This window comes from Miniopterus natalensis, chromosome 2 (assembly GCF_054644295.1).
Source record: "Miniopterus natalensis isolate mMinNat1 chromosome 2, mMinNat1.hap1, whole genome shotgun sequence".
Lineage (NCBI taxonomy): Eukaryota > Metazoa > Chordata > Mammalia > Chiroptera > Miniopteridae > Miniopterus > Miniopterus natalensis.
Window position 1 is genome coordinate 104,063,393 of NC_142082.1, and position 22,979 is coordinate 104,086,371.

The 22,979-nt window shown below is 46.1% G+C and overlaps 1 protein-coding gene across 1 annotated transcript in view; it reads right to left on the reverse strand.

Annotated features, from left to right (window-relative positions):
• The window catches only part of CACNA1C (calcium voltage-gated channel subunit alpha1 C), a 589,282-nt gene that overhangs the window by 407,098 nt on the left and 159,205 nt on the right, over positions 1-22,979 (reverse strand). The window lies entirely within an intron of this gene.

The window sequence follows — 22,979 nt, forward strand, 5'->3', positions numbered from 1 at the left end:
CCGAGTGTATATATAATTCATTTTTAAGACACCAGCATGCTCAAGGACGTGACCGATCATTCTTTGCCTTGATAGACAGGTAATTAGTTCTCAAACTTTAATGTGCACAAGAATGAACTATAAAACTTATCTAAAATGTATGTTCCTGGATTTAACCCCTCTATGTTCTTTCTGATCTAGTGGTTCTGGGGTGGAGCCTAGGAATCTGCATTTATGATATCCCTCCTCACACCCCATCCACAATTCCTATGCACATAGCAAGAAACAGTGGGTGTGGTTGTAACCTCTGTGGGATGAGGTCAGGATCAGATCTACCTTGTTTAATATCACACACACAGGGCCTAGCACACTGCCCAGCTCACAAAAGCTTAGTCACTACCTGTTGAATGATACTCATCTGTCAGACTTATCCTAACTACTGACCTTCCTCAAAGAAAGGAAATGAAGTAGGTACCCCTCTAGTCCCCTGACAGCCACCAGCTCACTGTCATACAGTTAGTAAACTGGGAAGTGTCCCTCCTGACTGCCTCAGGCCCATCTGCTCCATGTTCTAATTGAGGAGCCGACCTCCTTTGATTGGCACTTCCCTCTTGTTCTGCTAGAGACCATCTGTCCCCACCACCTCCTGACAGCTCAGACATCCCTTTCTCTCTGCCGGTGCAGAAAGGCAAGGGCACTGGTAGGAGACCCAGACCTGGAGGGAGACCTGCCTTTCATACACTGGGATGACCTGCACAGGTCCTCAGAACTCCCTGAACCTGGGAAACGATGCTTTCCTAATAAATAGGTTTTGTTTCCGCGGCAGAACTCTGAGCACTACATTCGCTGATCTCAATCACTCTCTCAGTACCTCAGTAAAACCAGTAGGTAGCAAGTATCTTTACCCACATTTTGCAGATGGCAAACAGAAAGGAAATCTGACTTGCCCAAGGTCACACAGCAGGTCAGTCATGAAGCCAGGGAGAGCATCCAAGCTCTCTGCATCCAAAGCCACTGCTCTCCCACAAAGTGCCTTTAGGTTTATGGGGAGTTCACGGCTGCTTTAACTCAAGGCTGGTGCTCCTGAGTTTTGCATCAAAGCATATGTTCTTCAGGAAAAAAATACCAAGCTAAGCTTTGTCTCCCCTCATTTAAAAGACTTTTGGGCTGAGTCTCTTTCAAAGAGACCATTCCTTGATTGTGATCCCAGGTGAAGAGAGGAGAAAGGAATAATGCGCGATTTTTCTCTTGACCCTGGAAACAAACCTATGGGTCTCAAGATGAGCAGTGGGTGGTGGAATACAGAAGAATCATATGGGGAACTTTTCCAACACACATCTTCTCCCTTCCCCAGAGAGTCTGACAAGTCTAAGAAATTGACTTCAACCCTGACTCCACAGCAAATAACAAGATGGAGCAGTCTTTCCTCATCCTCTGGGGTAGGTAGTAACAGTCAAATGGGGAAAGGTGAGCAGCAGGAGAAGCCCTAACCCTGGACAACAGACAGAGGGCACTACAGCAGAGATGGAAAAGACACGCAACAGCCACAGGGGACAAGACAGGGCATCAAACTGGCTCTCTCGGATCCAGGGGGCAATCAGAAAGTGCAGGGTCACAGACAGAGTTACATCCAGAGCTAGAACAAAAGAGGCATGAACCACTGCAAGAAAGCAATGGGATGGCAGGGCTGCTCCAGATACCCAGGGGTCTGAGAACAAGACTTGGGCCCTGTCCTCAGGAAGCCTGCTGGCTGACGGAGTTCTGTGCAGCTGTAAGATGCTCTTCTCTGTTGGTCTTCTCCTCCTTGTCTAGAGGTTCCACAGTGATGAGCACAGTGCTGGACATGCACAGTGCTGGACATACAGTCAAGTTCCAAAAAAATGAGTTGATTTTGCATTCCAAATTGTGGGAGAAAAAATTACACATTAACATAGGATACCTCCAGCAGCTTCTCCTGGACCTTGTCAATCTTTGCTTTAAATAAGGCACAAACTCAAGAGTGCCCAGATGAGGTCAACCAATGCGGACGCCAAGGCCCATCACCGCATCCCACCTTCTCTGGACCCCTTGCTGTTCCTTCCCCCTCTCAGCACACATCCCTCACTTCTCTCCATTGGTTCTGAAGTTCTCTCTTTCAAATGGCACCATAAATGAGGTACATGGGATACGAGGTTTTCTCATCACATACTAAGCTTATAAACTGATCCCAATGAGATAAAAGAAATGACCTTCAGTTGCAACAAGGAAGGTGCTTTAGACTTCAAAATGAACTTTCTGACAACAGGCACTATTAGCCATGGCATAGGCAACAAAGGGACGGGAGAGACAGGCATTTATTGATGACCTACTATGTGCGTGTGTGCATGTTATTTCCTTTAACCCTCAGTGCCCTCCTGTCAGGCGAGTGTTATTATTTCAGAGATTAAGAAAAAAGAAAATAATAATATTTCTATAGCAGACATTCTCAAAAAAACAGGAGCCATAGACTTAGGTTCTAATCTGTTCTAAATAGTACTGTTAGGGGAGAAAAGGGTCCACAGGTGTCGCCTTGCTGCCATCACACCCAGAGCTGCTCAGACAGCCTTCTCTGTGCACCGTCAATGAGCAAGGATGGGGTCTGAAGCTTTGGGCAGTGGCCAAAAAATAATAATCCTCTCTTCCCTTATAAGTTCAGAGTCAATTAAGAAATAAGATATGGAGGCACACAGATTGAAATCAAGCTAAAAGCTTTATTCCGAGCAAATTTTAAATTGAAAGATATGATTTAGATGTGTGGTTATAAAGAGCTGCCTAATATTTCACTCAAATTAAGCTTACCCAACCAAAAAGTAGGAACATTGTAGACTTTCCCCAGGGCCAGAGCCAGCCCCAGTAATTTGACAAAACCTTCTTTGGGAACAAGTAGATTCAAAAAAAAAGTCCCAGAAGAAGCTAAGCTAAACCCACAAATCAGATAAGTCACTTCTCCTCCACTGGGGTCAAGGGCATGAGGGGACAGAGAGAAGTGGGAACTATTCCTCCCATATCCCATACCTTTCCCTCCTCCCACCCATGGTAATGTAGGAGTAGAGAAGTAGTAGTCCTCTGGGGGGGGGGGGGGGTGGCATTAACATGTTCAGGCTAGCTCGAATGTACAGGGAGGGTAAAAAGTAGTGCAATCCATGGACCAAGCAAAGGGACATCCTCTGAGCAATGACACAGAGGTCTGGGAAGGACCCAAGAAGGTGTTGGGAAATAAAGCACAAATGGGAAAGAGGAAGATTAGAAAGAAGAAGGACTTGACTCAACCAGTCTGTAGTATAAAACACACACTGTCCAAGGGCCAGTACCTTGATCTGATCTGGCATTTGCTCTAAGCAGAACCTGAATAATCTCCTTGGCAAAGCAGGCCTCTACCACCTGCAGAGACAACCTTGACGTTAGGAGCTCATCTCTCGTGTCCCTGCTTCTTGATATACAGTAAAGGCCGGACTTGAGGACAAGCCAGGAATCATGGCCACAGGCCGTCAACCCTGCTTCAGCGCTCCCCAACCTCTCAGCTCTCAGCTGTCTGGTTCCCCATCTCTGTACCCTCCCACCTCCCACTCAGCACTCTGCCCACCCTCTTGCATCTTCCTTCCAGATTATCCTGGAGACCCAAACATTTGTGTATAATATCAGAGCTGATGATTTGAAGAGGCCCTTGACTGTGGCCAGATCACAGAAGCCACTCTGAATAAACCAGTCCTTTTTTGGACTTTCTTCTTTGGGCAGACTGAATATTTACACACTGGGAGCAGGCCCCACAAGAGCTCCTCAGCAGATAATGCATTTATGCAGGCAGTCATCTCTGGTGGAAAAATCGTTATTAATTGGGGTTAGAGCATTCATTTTAACTGCAGCAGGAGCTGAGCTGACTAGATTTAGTGGTGTGCAGACTTTTCCTAAACTCCAATAGAAACTTCACAAATAACAATAAAAATGTTCATGGCAGGACAGATAGGAGTAGGCTACATAGCTTCCCTCAGTAAATAGCCTCCATTGACCACACACAAGGACTCAAGCTGTGTACGTGGCTGGCCGCTTTGCCCAGGCCTGCTGAAGATGACAGAATCAGTCTTCACCGTGTGGAGTCACAGGGAGAAGCAGGTTTCATTAGCCCTGTTTAACAGATGTAGAAACCCAAGGCCAGTTAAAGGAGTGATTTAGGGTCATTCGAGGTGGTGCCAGGAGTCCATCTAAGCCCCACCTCTCACCCAGCCCTTATTCTGCTTGATTTCTGAAGTGTTTTTGCTTCATGGAGGCTAGGAAGATTCCATTCTCTGGTGAACTGCAGTGCAGCTGTTTCTGATTATTTGCCCAAGACAGACACCCAACCAAAAGAGTATTTGGGTTATAAAGCAATTTCTTGTTCTGCCCACTGGAAGCTGTGTATACTCACTCACATGGGACAGGGGCTGGGTTTGGTTACATTGCAATGACAATGTCTAGAAGGACTCTACTAAGTCAGGAGATTAGTAATAGGGGACTCAGGGCTGTGACAGGTCCACGTGGGTAAAAACCAGGATGTCCAGCTGCTACCTAGTGGCCCTGCTGAACCTCCACCTCCCTGCTTTGGAAGCCTCTGTCAAAAACCACACAGAAGCAAGTCCTCCCCTTAGAGCACCTGCTTTTCATTATGAAGGGGGTTTCAACCTGGCTCAGCTGAGTTCTTCAGCTCGCCGCAATAGCAAGTTGGGTGTAGGTCTGACTAGCTGTCCACGGTCCACCTGGCTGAACAGCAGTCCCCAGGTAACAGGTCAGATGAACCACATTCTTTACTGGTAACTCGCCTTCCCTTTGCCCTTCACCCCCATGACCTTGTGATGGCTGTAAATGTGTTCCATTTTCTCCTATTCTCTTCAGAAGCTTTCAGGAATTATTTTCCACTCCACAGATACTGATGAAATAGAAATTAAATGGTCAAGGGGCATTCACACACACACACACACACACACACACACACACACACACACACCCCTCAGGGCTTTCCAGAGTGCCATGACTACAAAGGAGCTGAGCTGACTCAGAACAGTCCCCCCTTCTGCCTCACACTGGAAGCTGCTCTACGGCAGAAGTCACTATGGTGGTGGGATAGTCTCTTTTTCCGGAAAATGCCAAAGGACAGATTGCTGGCCTAAACTCACTGGGCAGAGGACAACTTCAAGGCTAAAGACTGAAAAATAAAGTTATTTTTCGGGTAGCTTCTAGTCACCTCTACTGAGGGCAGAACAAACTCCTAACGCACAGAGAATGTCCATTACAGCCCAAAAAGAAATATCAGACAGAGAGGGTCATTAGACAATGGGGTGAGCACACGAGGGGACGGTGTTGGCATCGCCACAGTGACCAAGTGAGGAGGCCACTGGGGGAGGGAGAATGGCTGAATTGCGATGGAAGACCAGGACTCCATTGCGGGCTTGGCCACTGATTTTAATACATGAGAGTGGGTGAGGGTTCAGTCTCTTTCAGCTTCAGCTGTTGGGCAACCATCACCCATTTCATCCTTCTGAGTGGTTGCTGTGAGGACCAAATGAGATCACAGACCTAAAGATGCTCAGTAACCAGGTCAGTCATCACCAACCACACCTGGGCCCTGACTGAAATCTGGGGATGGAAGAGGATCTTGTCCTGTGCCCTCCCAGGCTCCATGTTACATGTTCAACTAGGGGAGTTCCTGCCACTGTAATAAGCGGAGTCCTCCCAATTCCAGTAGCCAGGGAGGTGGCCAACGAGAGCTGGAAATATCTCTACATGGCGAGCTCCTTGCTGGGGGCTGGCAGGTGGGGTGGGAGAATTCAGCAGACACCACTGAGGCCAGCTCTGTGTGTCGCACTGTTGGTGCCTTGGGGAGCAGGGCAGATACAGAGTGAACAGCCATGGCCCTGCCTTGAGGAATCCACATAGAAGGCAAGGCAGCTGTCTCTGATGTGATGCCACTAGCAGAGCGAGCCCTGAGCTAGAGTTAAGGCCTGGCCCCCACTGTGAGCAGGTCTCTTATGTCCTCTGAATCCCAGATCCTTCACCTATACGAAGGGAATGATCATAGCTATAATAGCTTTCATGTACCTACTTCACAAGGTGAGAGTGAGAGTCTGCTAAGGTCACAAACTAAAGGGACAATAATGACAGCAAACACGTCTCCAGCATTCACTCTGTACCATGCCCTGTTTAAAACTTTTATAATCAGAAGTCAGCACACTTTCTCTGTAAAGGACCAGAGAAGAAATATTTTAGGATCTGGAGGCCAGGCAGCCTGTCACAACCACTCATCTCTGCTGCTATAGCAGAAGAGCAGCCACAAACAGCATGTCAATGAGAGTGGCCCTAAGCCACGAAGACAGTTTACAAAACAGGTGGTATCTTGACCTGTTGGCCAGAGTTTGCCAACTCTTGCTTCATATACATTCACTGACCATAACCCTGTGAAGTGTATATCACTTATACTCATTTGGCACATGAGAAGGGCGAAGCCCAGAGATGTCAGTTAACTTGCTCATGGTTGTATAACTGGTAAGTGACAGAGCTGGGATCCCAAGGCAAAACTGGTTCCAGAGTCTGTGCTCCTTACTGCTCTGCTGAGAGCCTCCTCAGCACACTAATAATGAGGTGTAATAACTACTAAATAAAATTGAGATGCCAATCAAATGTGACGGTAATAACAGCCAAAATTTCCTGAGAGCCTGCTGTACGCCAGGCTCTGTGCCAGGTGCTCCCCAATACAATCCTCACCGCAGCCCTGTGACATCAATGCTATTATGACTCTCATGTTACAGATGGAAAAACTGAGGCTTAGAGTTGAAGCACACCAGTGTTGGTAAGCGTCCCAGTGTTGGTAAGCGTCACTGCCATCACTGAGGCTGAGTCGGCCTACACCAGGGCCAGTCCTTTCCCCTCTCCCCTGAGAGCCACCACAGCAGGAGGCTGCATCTGCCCTTCTCTGGTTCACCTCTCTCTGAGCTCCATTTGAAAGTGGAGTTGAGCATTGTTCCCAAGAGCATATGCCCCCTGAGGCTTTGGACACACGAGCATCTGTGTATTGACTTGGGAATAGTCACCCCTGCCACACCGGAGAGGAAGAAGGACCACTTTTGTTCCCTAAGTGCAGCCATCCCCTCTCCAGCATTGGTTCTTGCTCATCCTGGAAGTTACTTAGCAACATACATCTCCTGTCAGTTTCCTTGGCACCATGGACTTAACATCTCACCTGTAGTCTGCTAACTAAAACTATGGGAAATGGAGCACAGAGATGGGCCTGGCTCTTTCACAAAGGAAAGGATGTTCCCTCGGATCCTTGGCCCAGCCGTAGAGGAATGTTCCTTGGAAGGACATCATGAAGATTCCCAGCATTCCAGTTCTGACTCCAGACTCATCTGCTCCTCTCCTTAGCTGGTCAGGAGCTGAGCAGGAAGAGACACTGATCACTGGTTGTATTTGTAAAGACTCCACCTGCCAGGAAGTGGCACTTAAGTGTTATGGACCGAATGTTTGTGGTAGTATTTGGAGGTAATTAGGTTTAGATGAGGTCATGAGGGTAAAGCCTCCGTCGTGGGATTAGGGACATTAAGTAGAGAAAGAGGCACCAGAGTGATCTCTCTCCACGCACAGGCACCAGGAAAGGCATGTGAGCACAGCGAAAAGGAGGCTGTCTACGAGCCAGGAATCCGGCTCCAACAGAAACCAATCTTGTTGGCATCTTGGGCTTCCAGCCTCCAGGAGTATGAGAAAGAAATGTCTGCTGTCTAAGTCCCCAGTCTATGGTATTTTGTTATGGCAGCCTGAGCCGACGAAAGCTGTAAGAGAATGTATAGTATAAACAGAGCAGAGAAGACTTGCTTCTTAACTACTTTACAGGAGACATTTGAGCTAAACCTTCGCAGGTTACCTAAGTTGTCGTGGTGCTATTTTACCCTCAACAAAAAGAAACACACACACACGTATGTATATACACACATACATAGAACTTTTGAGTTAAAAAAAGTTCTATGTATGTTTGTATAAAAAATGAATAAAGATACCCAATAATCCAGCTCAATTTTAGAAACAACTTTTTTTGAGACTGGAATAGGAAAAAGGAGTTTTTGTTCTTGGTCTACAAAGGCTCTCAACCATCTGTCCACCTTCTTCAGGGTTCACAGCACTTTTTCCCCTTTCCCCACATTGTGTTTTATCCCTAAAATCCAAGTTGTCTTCCCTTCCTTGGGGAGCAAAGAGAAAGAGCAGCAGGTAAAAAGGAGGTTTGTGGGAGTGAGAGAGAATTAAAGGAAGGACCAAAAAGCCTGGCAGGAATCTGGAGTTTAAGAAGAAAAAAGAATTGAGGGATTAAAGACCTAAAAAGTGTCAGCAAAGGTTTCTTCTGTTCCTACAAAATCTGCTATCATCATCCACAGGAAACTGAGGAAGGACCAGGAGGTCTGGACCCCACTCTGCTGACAGGAAGATGTGGAAGCCTAGAGCTCAGCCACAGGGACAAAGTACCCGCTAGGGGGGCGAAGGCTGCAGTCACGCTGCCGTGATAACTGGGACACTCCGCCACAGTATGGCATGCTTGCACTCTCTCCCAACCCCGAAGTCCCTGGGGAACCGCCCAACGAAGCTGATGTCTCATTTGGCACATGCAAATTTAGCTAATTAAAGCCCATCCAGAAGATGGAGTCCAAGGACAGAGAGCACCAGACTTACACAGAAAACGGCCCCCGGCGCTGACAGCGCAGAGGCAGTGCAGGGAATCCGAGGGTGGCCTGGGGGAAGGGGGCGCTGCGCCGACTCCCAGGGCATGCGCCATGCCCATGCAAAGAAGCAGGTTTATAAACGGCCACCCCCACCACCCAGCACATTTTTAAGAAAGAATACAGTTTGTTTCTGGAATAATCAAAGTGAAAACTGGAAAAGATCAACTCAGAATGAATTAAAAGAAACCACAGATTTTTAGGAGCCAAAAGATTGAAGGAAGGCAGAATTGAATGTATATAGTCTTGGCTTTTCCTTATTTTGAAAGAATTTTAGTTCTACCTATCAGGGAGTTATTCCAGGGCACACAATACAAGAAAGTGAGTGCTTGGGGACAGAAAGGCCTGGGAGTGGGTGGAGAGGGGAAGCAGGGGTGTAGCCTCTAGGCATAAAACTGTCAGCCAAGGGCCTCCTTAAAGACATCAAATTACATTTCTTATTGACGGGGTCATAAACTTCAGGACATCACCCCTACCCCACCCTTGTCTCATATGCCTTGGTCACCACCTGCCCTACCCCACTCCCTTCTACCACCCTCACATTTCCAGGGGAAGAGCAAAGTGTTCACTGAAATCCCTGGAGCTAATGGGTTAGTCCACACCCAGGATGGCAGTGCTGATTTTTAACAGCATCATTTCTAGGATATGTGGAAGGGCAGGTTGCGGAATCGGGCAGCAGTAAAAAAGTAGAGTCCTTGCTGGCTGGGTTCTCAACATAACCTCTACACTCATATGCACTGGACCCAGGGCAACTGGCTCACCCACCTAACTTCTGTGTCTCAGTTTCCTCATCTGTAAAATGGGGATAATAATAGTATCTACCCTTCACAGAGTTGCTGCGTGTCAAGTACCTAAAGTATTAAGAAGAGGCCAATTATATAGAAAAGTGCTATATCAGAATCAGCTGTTATTACCCAAACATGTTTCAGGAAAGGAACACAGGAAGCCCGGGATTTAGGCTCTAACTCACTCTGGAGCCATCCAAAAGGCTCAGCAAAGCCCTACATTCAGCAGGTGACATCTCTGCTCAGAGTTCTGCCATGGCCTCCATGTCCACAGAACTGGGTCTGTTGGGCAGTCAGGACCACCAGAGAGTCTGGCCTCCCTGCCCTCCTCAGTCCCCTACCACTTCCTGGTAAGCATGCCTCCCTTCCTCCGGGATGTCCTGTGCTTGTCCCAGCTTCTGAGCCTGAGCTTCCTCCTACAGGGTCTCCCCGGCCCCACTTTCTCCTCTTGCCTACTTAGGGCCTATCCCTCTTTAGGGCGCCCCTTCTCATCAACAGCCCCAACTCCTGTCCTCCTGCAGCACTGACTGTGGACGCTCTTCACCTTAGCTGTTACCCACACACTGCCCTGGACTGTCGTCATCTGCACCAAGTACCTTCTTTTTCTTTCTTTGCTGGCCCTTCCTCTCACCACTGTATGGCAGGTGCCTAATGAAGACTCTGGACAGGTCACCTGGCTTCTATGACCACCTCGCTACAGGTGCACAGTGTAGGCATGTCCAGGTGCTGAGGTTTCCTGCTAACAGAGCAACCACATGCCACCAGTACTCACTGTGCACAGAGCTTTGGAGAGGGCCACAGTCCCTTACAGCAAACTCCTGGGGCTACGTGCATTTCAGAATTCAGAATGTTCCAGGTTCTAGAAAGGTATTTTGTTCACATATTGTATATAACACCACAGCAGGATGAAGGACCCCACTAGCCAACACATTTCTGCAATGAATCATACAATCACTCTAAGCAGGTTAAATAAAGACTGTAACTTCCCTCATGTCAGTTTAGGTCCATTTTGGCTCCATACGAGTTCACTCAAGTTTTGCTGCATTTCAGAATTACAAAGAAAGGACTATGGATCCTTAGTAGGCACTAGAAATAAAAATAAATAGGCAATATAACTGCTGCCTTTAAGAGGAACCGTGAAAAAAAATACAGGCTCAGGCATTTTACAAACCACCATCTCTGAGCCTCAGTTGTCTCATCTGTGAAATGGGATGGCACACATGTGACAAAGTGAGGTTTATAAAAGCACCCAGCAAATTCCTGGTCTGAGATTCTGTAAGTATTCTTCCCTTTACTATCTGGCTAGTGAAAACTTCTACAGTGGTGGCCAAGTACACAGGTGTCAAAGGAATCCCTCAGGAGAACCAAGCAGAAGATTCACCTAAGAAGCTTCCAAGAGGAAAAAGACTCAGCAAATCCTTATGCTTCACCTTGTTGTATACAAGATAGGAAAAAGAGAACACCACTCATTGAAGCACCCCTTCTAAAGAATACAGAATTTCAAGTAATAGCACATGTTGCATTTGCTATCACAAATGGCATAGGCCTCTGCACTTGGCCATGCAATCTCATCCTATCTGCTCTTCAACACTTTCCTAAGACACTTTCATTTCTAAAGACATCACACACACAAACACAATTAGGCAATCATCTCAGCAGTGGAATAGTTTACAGGCCATGAAAGAAACTGGTGGGAATGGCAGGTAAGAAAACAAGATAAAGGCCTTGGACTTGATGAATCTGGGCTTACAGTTTATTCTGTTTGTTTTTGTTGATAAAAATAAAGTCTTCCCACAAAGTCCACTGTAAAGAGAGTTCCTTTTTGCATAAATGAACCTAATCCCCTGTTTATTAACATTAAACTTGACATTTATAGCCCTAGTGCTTTACCAGCATTAACCAATAATCCTCGGCGCATTCCTGTGGGGTAGTTCAGTGTGAGGCTGAGAACTGCTCAACGAGAGCCCACACACACCAAAGCAAGCACACTACTTTGCTCTCAGGAGGAAGGTGCTTATAGGAACTGCCCATGGCCCTACACTTCATGAGCCCTACACACCAGGACTCAGTACACCCTCTGCTAGCTCCCAGAGAGAGAAATGTGTACTGACTCAGTGACAGTGAGCACAAAGTAGTTGACAGGACAATCCTGAGCCACAGCTGGGACCTGGGGGCAGTTCCAAGAGGAGTTGCAGTTCACAACAGAGTCATGGGGGCCTGGCCAATGCTGATCGATGGGAGGATGAGAGCTGTTTTCAGCTGGGACTCCCCTAGGGAAACAGCCTTCCCTGCCTGGTGAAGGACACAGGCTCAGAGCCCCAAGTGCTTCTCTTTGAGAGCAGAGCTGCACCCAAGTCCATACCATCTTCACACTAATTAATGAGGAAGAAACAAAGTGACAAGGTCAAGTGCCTAACTACAAACTAAGGAGGCTAAAGGCTCTGAAACAGAACTGGGGATCCTCGCAAAGAACGGCAGGGATGGATAGATGCAAGGATGGGTGGAGCCTCCCAGAGCAGCCAGAGACCATTCTCTTACTCACCCAGCTGAAGGCTTTAACCAGACTTAGTAAAGAGGAGCTGGAGTTTCATCATAACTCAGCCATGTAGCCACAGTTGTGTATAGTTGGCCTTAAGTTTAAATAAATTGAAAATAGCTCTCTTTCCATTACATAGCCCTAGTCATTTTCTTTTTTTTTTTTTTTTTAATTCATTCCCAACCATCACTTTTTTTTCTTTTAGAGAGGGAAGAAGGGAGAAAGAGAGAGAAACATCAATGTGAGAGAGATACATTGATCAGTTGCCTCTCATATGTGTCCCAATCAGGGATCAAACCCGCAACCTAGGTATGTGCCCTGCCCAGGAATTGAACCTGAGACCTTCTGGCACATGGAATGACATTCCAACCAACTGAGCCACATCAGGCAGGGCTCTGCTTATTTTTATTGTCTTCATAAAAATCTCCAGTTAAAAACTCCTCCAGGTACTATTTTAAAGGAATACTTGGATTGAAATCTCATCTGACAATTGCAGGGAAGAATTCAGTGCCCACTATTGGCCAAGCCAGATGAACAGTGCTTTTATGAATATCACGCTAACAAAGCAATTTCTAGCTGCTGTGCACTGCACTGAGCCCCAGTCTGTGCCACGCACTGTGCAGGTGCACTAGCATGAGATGTTATTAGCCTTCCTCACGTTCACTTGAGGTCAGCACTGCTATTCTCGTGTGGTGAAGAAACTGAGGCTCGACAGTTAGAATGCCCACAGCCAGGAAATAGGCAAACCCAGATCTGACTCCAAAATCCCACCATGTCATCCAATCTTTCCCATCTCCCAATTTGGTGGTCTTAGATGGTGACCATCTTCATGGCAGCTGCCACACATGCTATGCTGCACATTTGACCAACAGCTACTAGCAGACTATGAAGTGAGGGTTTAGAATCACAGAGTCACCAGGCCTTGACTTTCCTCAGACACAGCCAGGCTTTGGTTTTCAGTTATTGCCCTCTCTCAGGTGGCACCACCACTTTCCTTCAATTCAGTTTATCAGCAATTGCTTGCCAAATGCTTTGACAGGCATTTCTGCATTAGCTTGCACACCTGACTCCAAGTATTCACAACCTGGTACAATTATCATATGTCAGATAATCCAAGCTCAATTAGCATGGTGTATAGATAGGCAGAAATGTATGGCATATTCCTTATTGTTAACAACCCATATAACAATAAGCTCCTTCCTTCTCCTGAAGTACCCACAGAGTACCTCACAGCTTACCAAGAAAGAGGACCTCTTTGTATCCAAAAGTTTGTAGACCAAAACATAGCACCAAACCTCAGGAGATGAAAGACCCAAATGCTGGATCCAGCTCTACCACTTATAAGCTATGCGATCTTGGGTAAGTCATTTAACCCCTCTGAGTTTCAATTATTTCCTTTTAAATTGAGAATAATAACACTTTCCAGGCCTACTGCACAGGGTTCTTTTGAGGGTCAAATGAAATCATGCATATAAAAGCACTTTGAAATTATAAGCCAAGCAACTGAAAAGGTCAGATATTATTGCTCCCATTTACAAGTGAGGAAACTGATGCCAACAGCAGAACCAGGTCAATGGTCTCTCTTCAGTCAATGGTCTTTCCACTGCACGATGCTGGTTCTCAAATTCTAAGGAGCATGTGGAAAGGGAAAGATCCAGCTGGGCCTCAGTGATCTTGGAAGATGCTGAAGTCAAGGTTATACACCAGAGACCAGCAGGCCAGTGTGTCCCATGGATATGTTTTATCTGGCTGGCAAAGTTGTTTAAAAAAAAAAAAAAGTTGAGCCAACATTTAATAAGCAGTAAGCTTAATGTAAATTCTACATTTCCTGTCTTAAAAAGATCAGGATTCATAACAATAGGTAGACTCCCTCATGGTGATAATCTGCTACAGCTGCACCTTTTGGGGACGTGTGTTCTTGAGCTTGTCACAGGCCCCTCAGCTACTCCTATTTCTCCAACATGGAGGCCAACTATCACTCTTATTTTTGCATTGTTGTTTTCACACAACAATGGGAATGAGCATACTTCTAAGGAAAAGTGAACCCTCTACCTATACCTGGCCCACTTCACTTACGTCGCTTCTTTGACTGACTCCAGTAGGCATTTAAGTTGGCAACCTCTGACCTGAAGGGCAAAGAAAATCCCAGGAGGTGTGAGGGAGGACTGTAGCAAGAGCAAAGCAAGGCTGGGAAAACAGCATGGGAGTGTGGAGACCCTGAAGAAGCAGCCTGGCTGGAATGAGGGGCAATGCGGATGGGGACAGGGACAGCTGGAGGACTGGGAAGACATTTGGATTAAAAAAAATGAGGTTGCATTATGAAGAGAGGATCTTGAGTAATAATGGTGACTACCTTGAGGTGTAGAGGAAATGAAGATGTCGATGGCTGGGAAATAGGAGAAATGCTTTTCAAAGTCGCTCATTCGACAAAATCTTACTGAGCACCTGTGTCCTAGGCACTGGGAGTACAAGGGGATAAAACGAGTCAAAAGCCCTGCTTTCATGGCATGTACAGCCAAGTTGGGAGGGATCTTGCCACAAACCCCCTGTTAATAATGATGCCCCATTAGCCAAGTGCCTTGGATGAGCATTTTTGAGCAAGGACAGACAAATGGCAGAGTTGATGGTTTTCCCCCAGAGGACTATTGTACAAATTGAGGGGAAGGTGTTGTGGGGTTGAAAATGATCCACCTGCCACTGCTCAGCCCATAAAAGCACAAAGCAACTCAAAAGCCCACTCATTAATCTTCTAAGATGTTGGACAAACTTCAGAATTACAGCAAGACAGTGGATCCTGTCATTCCTTTGACCTATTTTTCCAGGCTTCTCACATTGTGTGATTGATCACATACATATTCCCACACACAAAGGCTGCCTTCTGCTTGCCCACTCTAGCTTGTGTGTGTGTGTGTGTGTGCGCGCGCGCACACGCACACACACGTGCACCCATGTACACACACACACACACCCCTATCTTTGAGCTTTTTCAGAAGGGGTCACCTTGACAACAAGATCATCTCATGTAAGGAGTATTCTGCATTTGGAAAAACGGGAAAACACACAAGCACAGCTCATGGCACCTCATGACAATTTCTTTAGTTCCATTGGCGGAGGAGACAGAAAAAGTAATTATTGGGGCAACTAAGGAAACATGACTATTTCCGTGTAAAGCAGAAGTGTGATGAAAGCTTCCTTCCACTGAAGAGTAGCCAAGGGAAATGCAGAGAGAGGTGTTCATAATATTTCTTCCCCTAAGTACACACATCCGCTAACTATATCCACCACGGACCAAACACTGTCTACTTGTTTTGCTCACCAGCCTCTAGCAATCAATCACTGCAGAGCTGAGAAGGGCACGTAAAGAGGGAGCAGTTGGTGTAGCTGGTGATGCAGAGGAAAGGAACATGAATTGGGCAGATGCAGTGGGGAAGAGACATGAAGGCATTATAGGTTAATACCTTCCATAGTACTGCATGCCTGGCACTGAGCTGGCCACTAGGGCTAGTGGGGTGATACACAGAGTGGGAAGGAGAAGCCAAGGGCCAGAACGTCTAAGATGGTAGCCTGACAGAAGAGGGACTGAGGAAGACAGAAAAGCTTGGAGAAGGCGGGGGGGGGGGGGGGGGAAGGAGGGCAGGATATGGAAGGCAAGGAGGAAGTCCTGCAGATGAATGAGCAGGAAAGTGATGGAGGAAAGGCTACAGCAGGCAGATAGGAGGGTTAGAACCCACGGAGGGAAGTCATGTGCATGCCACATAAGCACACTATGTTGATGAGCAAGGGGAGAGGGAAAGAAAAAAATTATGGCATATACTGAACAGATCTGAAATAGGGATAACCAGGATTTGAACTCTAGCTCTTCTACATGACCTTGAGCGAGTTACTTAATTGTAAGTTTCTATGTCCTCATACTTAAAACTGAAGGCCATACTATGTACCTCAGAGTTTTGATGCGGACAGACGACATAACCTGTATGAGGGGACACAGCCAGTCCTGCACCAGACACAGTGGGTCTGCCATAAATTCCACCCTTCTCACTGTGCTCCTCTCTCCCCGACTCATGGGAGGAGTTAGGCTTCTCGACCCACTTGCAAGTAAGAAATAAAGCTGCTGGAAACCTTCAAGGACACGCCTCTCCTCTCTACCGGCACCTCATATTGTTCGGAGAGACGAGGCCAAGACTGGTTGTGTGAACTGTGTCTCTCCGGCATTATTTAAGAAATACTTGAAATCCCAATGATAATTCCATTTGGGTTAGAATATATATTCCCAGTTACCCCTTGTTAAAATGCAAACATAATCCCTGGGAGGAATTCCACACTAACCAAAACACGCACTAAGATGGTGCCGTGAGGAGATGCTCTCCATGGAAACCTGAGCTCTGAGGGGCACTTTCCCAAAGGGTAGTGACTGGGAGAGGCATTTCAGGACAGGGGCCACTGGCTGGGACAGCAGCCTGCGTGAGGACTACAGAACGGGGCTCTGGCTTGCCAGAGGGTGGGGCGAGGGTGGGGCAAGGAACATGGCAGAAAGAGGGTAAAAAAGGAGGGACTGAGGAGGCCAACGACGCCTACTTTACCATTTGCTAAGGACCAGCCATGGATAAAGAAGGCATCCCATTCCCCTGACCGACATCCATCAGTATCTGCCAGAAAGTGAACTCAACTCTGATACTGGCACCCAAGGCCTGAAAAAATGTCTTGCCCCTTCAAGAGTCATTCCAGGCAGCGTGGTGCTCAGACCCGAGTGTCCAAACTGTAACTACCACCCCGTCGCAGGCCCTGCCCTATATACTGAGCTCAGGCGCACAGTTTCTGTGGGGATTTTTGCCGACTTCAGTAAAGCTGCAAATATAGCCTCACACATCATGGACCCACCGGAAAATTTCCAAATGTAATCCAAATTCTTCTTCAGCCTTCTTACTTGTCAAGATTGTTCATATCACTGACTTCAAGAAGGGCTATGTTATGTCTTTTTTTCATAATAGGGAAAATTTCCAGAACCACCACCCACAGTGAACTCCGATGAGAAAGCCAGTCACAGAGGGAAGCCTGTGAGGAGCCCAGGCAGCGCGGTCTCAGTTCCACCGCATCTGCAGGCTACAGATCAAGCAGAGCATCGAGTTATCATCGCAAGCCATTTGTGCTTCATGTAATAATGCCCTAATGATTCAATTAGCATCGACTCCTCAGCGGCAACAATATTTTCTGACTGATCAAGCAATTTAGCACTCGCTGTTGATTGATACAGTTCTATGAGTAATAAAGCATTTTGAAAGAAATGTGTTTAATTCTTCACAAACCACTTTTTAAAACATTTTAATTTTAACTTGATTTCCATTTTTTCCTACCACTGCAGGTTACGAGGACCCTTTACTCTCCCCATGGGCACCCCTGCAGCACTGGTCATGCTGTGGCCAGGTCCACCCTGCCTCTTGTCTGGGCATCTTTAGCCTTTGTGCTCCTCCCCCACCCCACCCCCGCAGATGCCTGGTGGCTGCAGCCAGAGGAACAGATGGGGCACAATCGCCGAGCCTCTGTGAGTGGTGCCCAACACACAGCCACTGTGGAAATGGCCCAGGCGAGAGCCACTGAAGCAGGCTTTCTGAAAACCTGCCCTGGTAACACTGCTATATTTGGAAACAAGGCAGGGTGTGTAGGGGGACAGGGTGGGAGGCCGGTGGGGGAAAAGAGGGACAATCAAAAACAGAAGAGAGAACTAAACCAGACTGTTGGCAGAAAGCCTCTTACCCGTTAAAAACTGGGCTTCCCAGGAAAGGAACTAAAACTAGGCTGGTGAGAGAAACCCTAGGAATGAACAGGCTTTATGACCCAGGGACTGGGCAAAAGGAACAAGACTCTGTGGCAGCTGACCCCTCTGCAGGCTCCATGCTAACTCATTCTGATGCTGCTTCCAAGGCCCTCTCCTCCCACAGCGCCCCAGCTGTGGCTTCTACCAAGGGCCTTTTCCAGGACAAAATGTGTGTGTAGGGAAAAGCATGTGTGGAAGGAAAGCTTCAGGGGCTGAGAGGGCTGTGCTGTCCCAATCCTTGCTGTCAGCCAGGCAACGCATACCCCCCACAGTGGCCAGTGGGCCCTGGGGAATGGAACCAAACTGGGGTGTTCTGTAGGCAACTTCCCCTACCCAGTTCTGCTGCCATTTTTGTACCAACTCTCGTGTGCGCTTCTGGCTCTCTACAGTCCCTTCTCCTTGTCCCAATTATACTTTCCCACCCAGGCTATTGTGATATAACTACAAGTAGTAATAATAACTTCTAAAATTTCAAGAATTATTATGTGATAGGCATGATATTAGATAAATGACTCGCATGTTATATTATTTCGTGTAATCCTCTTAACAAACTTCTAGAAAAAGCATTATCCCCACTTTACAGGGGAGAACATTATGGTTTAGGGTGGTTAAGCAATCTGATCAAAGACATTCAATAAGCTGAGAAGCTAAACTAGTCAAAATGAAAAATTCTGACCTCTAAAACCAAGGTTAGGAGTTCCAGAATCTCTCTGGATCATCAATTCCCATATTTCAGCCACAGCCAAGGAGATTTTCTCCTAACTTTACCTTGTCTCCACTTTCTGCAAGTACAACCCTCATATTTTGCTTCTCAAAAGAGATGAAGATGGACAACACCTTTTCAGACTCCCTTTGGACACAGTGACCTTCCACCCAAAGCACCAAGTAATCTAGACCCCACTCCCTGGATTACAACCAATCCTGTCCTCTCCCAAGTCACATCACAGGTTCATCCCAAAGCCCATGTCACATTCACCAGACCCTTCAATGTCCCATCAGAGCTACCCATTAATTCTCACAGTGGAGTCAAAATGACTGATTCCCTCCCAATTTTTCTATAAGATTGAATGTGATTTGGATGGAATTCCTACCACAGCCTCCAATTTCCCAAACCTTTCACCCTTCAGCACCATCACAGCCAGAGAATGGGTTATTAAAACATCTGGGTCTGTAGCCCAGAAACCAGATTTAAGGAAAGGGTAAGAGACATACTTTTTTGACTATGCTCAGTTCTTTCTAAATTCAGGAAAAGTATATCTATGCTCCAGTGCCATTATTTCTGGGGGAAGATCATGTCCAAAGTAGCTAGTTACAGTCACTCCTTCATAAGAAATACTTCTTGGTTTATATACACACCTTGATTACTACCTACACTGATTATTCAGGGGGGACAGGGCTGCTTCTTCTGCATAATGATTTCCCAGTTTCATGTGCATGAGCCTTGCTCCCAAACCTGATTCTGTCAGCTTTGAGGAAGAAGATTAGAACAAAGAGTATCTAGAAGCAGCAGTATTGTTGGCTTTTAAATAAACCTACATTAAAGAACACATGGACAGGAGCAATAGTCAAAACTGCGTTTGTTTATTTTAGGTTTTCAATATTAAAACCAATAATTGTCACTTTCATACCACTTAAAATGATTTGGGGTATGTATCTAAGAGTAGAATTTGGCAGGGCAGAGGCAGGTAATGTAGGGCTTAATTTAGACTGACAGCAAATTTGTTAATTAATACCCTATCAAAGGATGCACTTTCCTGAAGTTTGGCTTAGCAGTGAAAACAGTGCCATTAGCTAACACTGGTTTCTTGAAGCTTGTATATAAAAATGAAGAGTAATGCAAGTGATATTAAAATCATTGTCTGTATTCATTTCTTCCTTGGATCATATCTTCATAAAGCAACATCATTAAAAATGAGATTCCATAGGAGTCGGGAAGGCCTTCCCAGTTGATAATGTCTCAGCCATTGACCATTGGGAGTGGAGTGCTCAGTGTCTTCTTAGGGACTGAACACAACCTTCTGAAGTGTTTCCATATCTGAAAGGTTCCTTTTAAGAAGTCATGTGGCCAAGCTAATGCAACTTAGTTCATTGTTTCCTTTCTATCAAATAATAATAACCAAAATCAGCATTTATGTTCCTTTGGGTCATTTTGGTTTCTTTCATCTTAGCTCCATTAAACATTAGGTCATCTCATGGTTTTAAGTGAAGAGGTACAGAGTGCTTCTCTGATGATGTCATCCAAATGAGATGGACGAAATGAACCCACACCATCGTCTCCTGAGCAATGGAGGCCATGGAGAGAGGCAGAAAGGGAAGCAAGGTAGAGGAAATTGTTTCAAATGATAGAAGGTAGGTTTTTGCCTTAACATATAAAATAGAAACCTGGATCCAGAGAGCCACACTTTCACTGGTTCCACACAATGGAATTAAGGAGGCTACCATGTGGTGGGGACTGTTCTGCCTCAACCCATTCACTACTGGATTTGCCATACACTCCACAACAGCAGTAAGGAGATAAACCAAAATACTGACACATTAACACAGCAAGACTCAGCTGTGGTTTCCACCAAAACTCAAACCAGAAGAACAGGAGCATCCCAAGGCACTGCAGTATTCTCAGAGGGCTGGATGTTTAAGATCAGAAAACTCCCTGGAAGCTAACTTCAAGATTCCAGGACGGGAGGAAGGTCTGAGTCATACTTGGAATCTTCAGGGCAAACAGGAGTCCCGGCTGTCGGGGTGAAGATACAGCAGCCTAGTATGGGCAGGGCACCGCTTCCCTTCATTTCCTGGGAGATCAACTTGGCTCACTTCAACTATCAACTCTGCTCAGTTGCTGGGCACACTCAAGAATCAAAGGACGTGGTTTCCATGGTGACTCTGCTTTTGTGATAGAATCTAACTTTGTGTCTGATCCCTTGTACATTGCTGGGGTGTCACTGGAAGAATTGTATATAATGGTGTCTCAGAAAAAAACTAAGACCGAAACTAGCCCAGGAGTGTGAGTTAATCCCAAGAACAAATGAACGACACTTGGCTAACACACATGAAAAGATTATGTCTATAATCTTTCCATTTTCTAGTAAAGTCCAAAGAAAATTTGTTTTTAAACAAATATTGATTATTCTCAGCTACTATCGTTCCTTTATTTTCTAATGGATCACTCATTAAATTCTCATTAAACTCTAAATGCAAGGGTTTCTACAATAGCCAGGTAAGTACAATTGTCCTTGAAAGCCACAGAGTAGTCTACTAAGGCTTTGCTACTCAATGTGTGAACCACAGATCAGCCACACTGACATCACCTGAGAGCTTGTTGAAAATGAGCATCTCAGGCTCCACTCCAGACCTGCTGAATCAGAACCTATACTTTACCAAGATCCCTAATGACTTATATGAAAATTCAAGTCTGAGAAGCACTGTCCAAATGGGTGCTATGAATTCTGCTCTGAAAACCCTGTGACTGAGATAGAATAGAACCTACGCTACTGACAGTATGACTTTGGTATAGCAGACTGGACTCTGAGGCCAAACTTCCAGTCCTTAACCCCTAGCTCCAGAAATAAATGTTTATGAGCAAATTTATTAACCTTTCATTGCCTTAGAGTCCCCATTTGTAAAACAGGGACAACAGTAATACCTACTCAAAGGGTCCTGTGAGCATCAAATGAGTTAATACACAGACAGCACTTAGAATACTGCTAGTCACCAGTAAGTACTATATATGCTAAGCAGACAGATGACAGGATGGATGGAAATTGAAACTGAAGACCGGAACCAGAAGTGGCTTCTGTGTTTCCCATACACCTAACTGCCTCCATCCGGCCTGACAGAGACAGTTTTTTGTTAGTTACTCCTTCCTTTGTCCTCTCCCCACCCCCATCTGACATGGTCCTGCGTTGCACCCTAGTCCCGAGGAGCCACAGAGAGAGTCTGGAGAGTACTATACTTCATCTGGTCACAGCCCTAAGTAAACCCTCATCACCCCAAGATGGTCTAGGCATAGGAGCACTGTGCAGGCAGCATGTGGGCCTGAGAGCTAGCCCTTCCAGTGATCACATAATCTCCTGACCTTCTACCAGAAAGAAAAAAAAAAGCTTCAAAATAAGCCAGCAATTTAAAAGATCTAATCCATGATTTTCTGAGTGAAACGATGAGCCCTGAGCTCTCCCAGCCCTTGGCATCTTCATCCTGCATTGTCGAGGCTGGTGCAGTGCCCAGCTGCTGAGCTGGGTACAAAGGGGAAAATGCATGTTGGATCCAGGCTGAACGACTTTCCTGACTTGGTAGCTCCAGATGTTAGCCTGTCATGTAGAGCAACTGAGTTAATTAGGAATTTGTGTGGAATCAGAGATCTAAGTGGTAAGCAAAAAATGGAAAATAAGAATGGCTTCCCTGTGTTATGAACAGCATTTCCTCTCCATATCTTACCTTAGGACAGGACAGAGAGAGAGGAAGAGCACCACCCCTTCAGAGAACCACACAGAGACAGCTGAAAATGGAAAAATGGATGCTTGGAAAATTAAGGAGTAATGTGCCATAATCCTCCCCCTAAAGAGGGTTAGTCTGCCCAACCCCATGAAGATTGCAGGTCCATAGCAAGGGACACCAGAAGCCACCGTCACAAGGGCTTCAGCCATGGCAAGATGTCAAAGCATCCATTATTGCAATCAATTATGATTCCCACCCTGACCTCTTGACACTTCTATTGTTTTACCTGAACCACGGTTCCTAGGAGGGATCTTGCCCTCCCTGTCTTCCACCTCTTGCCAGTTTATACTCTGTTGCTTTTAATTGAAATAGTTAAGCTATGTAGGTCAGCTCATTTAAAATTCTCAAGGGCAAACCACCACAGTACAAGCTGGATGGGGCATACAGAGCTGTTCTCTAAACTGGATTTCATGTAATAAAACACACACAGAGAAAATTTTTGTGAAAAGCACCAAATAAAAACTGAGACATTTTCTAAAGATTCATGTCCATAATCCGGCCCCTGGTCATCTTCAGTTTCAAAGTTGAAGGATCAGCCACCTTAGATGATGACTCTACATGCTGAAGAGGGTGTACCTAGTTGTTATCTTTGGCACATCTGGCAAATGGATTCTCCGATGTCTGGGCCT